The 1,732-nt window shown below is 42.0% G+C and overlaps 1 non-coding gene across 1 annotated transcript; it reads left to right on the top strand.

Moving 5' to 3' along the window:
- The first annotated feature begins 926 nt into the window (after positions 1-926).
- Positions 927-1,057, top strand: LOC130033198 (small nucleolar RNA SNORA70). The gene has a single exon (XR_008793919.1). It is a non-coding gene; the product is annotated as a small nucleolar RNA SNORA70 (small nucleolar RNA).
- Positions 1,058-1,732: the final 675 nt, after the last annotated feature.

Raw genomic sequence — 1,732 nt, 5'->3', positions numbered from 1 at the left:
TTGACATATTGAATACATCACGGGTAGCTTGCCAGGCTTTGCCGTGCGGGCAGAGATACTCTCCATAGCTTGCCGGGCTCTCTGAGAGGGGTGGAGAAATCGAATTCGGGTCGGCCATGTTGGCTGTGTGCAAGGCAAACACCCTACCTGCTGTGCTATCTTTCAGCCCAGACTATATTGTACATACAAAAAATTAAATTTCATTTTTTTTTTTTGCTTTTTGGGTCACACCCAGCGATGTTCAGGGGTTACTCCTGGCTCTGCACTCAGGAATTACTTCTGGCAGTGCTTGGGGGACCATATGCAATGCTGGGAATCGAACCCGGGTTGGCCACGTGCAAGGTAAATGCCCTACCCACTTTGGTATTGTTTCAGCGCCTAATTTCATTTTTAAATAATAAAGCAGGTGGGCTGGAGCGAAAGCACAGCCGGTAGAGCATTTGCCTTACATGCAGCTGACCTGTGTTCAATTCCTCCACCCCTCTCAGAGAGACCAGCAAGCCATCTAAATTATCTTGCCTGTATGCCAAAGCCTGGCAAGTTACCTGTGATGTATTCGATATGCCAAAATAAGTAATAACAGGTCTCACAATGGAGACATTACTGGTGCCTGCTCGAGCTAATTGATGAACAACGAGAGGATAGTGCTACAGTGCTTTATTTATTTATTTATTTATTTCCATTTATGTCTATCCTCTTGGCTCTAACTTCCTCATCATGAATTTATGCCATATTTTGATAAAAAGGATTCTTTATTTCATTCACAGTTAATTTGAAAAACAATTTAATAGACCAGTTCCTTCTCATGTGTTTGTGGATGATAAATTCAGTCTATTTTACCACCCATACTAAAGAAATAGTTGTAGCATTTTTAATGGAAGTTTTCATAAATTTTTATAAGTGTTTAATGTCCTCAAGAATCTTTAATGACTGATTAAGTCCCCATTCTCTTTCCTCCCAGGGTACCTGGGTTCAGTGGCTGTGAACAGCAGCTTCCCTGGGAATATCCACAACCCATTGTTTGTCCAGGCTGCCCTAAGGGATCCTGGAGACAGCCCATTGTGGTGGACCTTTCTATCTGCTCTAATGATTTTCTAAACTTAGACTCCAGATATGAGTCCAGTATGGGTGTTCCTTTGGAAAGCCCCAGGGCTCGGTGGCCAAGGTCTACATGGGTCATATCAATTCCAAACCCACCAAGCTGAAGAACAAGAAGCACATGATTGATGTTATTGAAAGTCTACGCAAGGTCAAGTTCAAGCTCCCGGTCTACCAGAAGATCTACATTGGCAGGAAGCAAGGCTTTACCCAGTTTAATACTGATGGATTTGAATATTGGCTGGAAAGAAGTTCATCCCAGATGGTTCTAACATGAAATAGGTCCCTAATTGTGGACAAATAGTGGGCCCTGCTTCCCTAGGAGCTTAGGACCAGCCCCTTTAATTCCCTCCTGTTCCCTACCCCACCCCTAATAAATTATGTTTTCTATCCCCAAACAAAACAAAACAAAACAAAGAAAGAAGTCTTCATGAATTGCTAATACTGGAATTTTAGCGTTGTGACAGGCTGGCAGGCATAGTTAGTTTTATAATGTATTACTTTAATGTGTTTTGCAGATATTTCTTTTTTTTAACAAATATACGGGCTGTGGCAACCCTACATTAAGCAAATCTATTGGTGTCACTTTTCCAACAATGCGAGTGTACTCTGTTTCTCTGTGCCACATTCTGTT

This window comes from Sorex fumeus, unplaced genomic scaffold (genome assembly GCF_029834395.1).
Source record: "Sorex fumeus unplaced genomic scaffold, SorFum_2.1 ptg000051l, whole genome shotgun sequence".
Taxonomy (NCBI): Eukaryota; Metazoa; Chordata; class Mammalia; order Eulipotyphla; family Soricidae; genus Sorex; species Sorex fumeus.
This window is presented reverse-complemented; position numbering and strand designations above follow the sequence as displayed.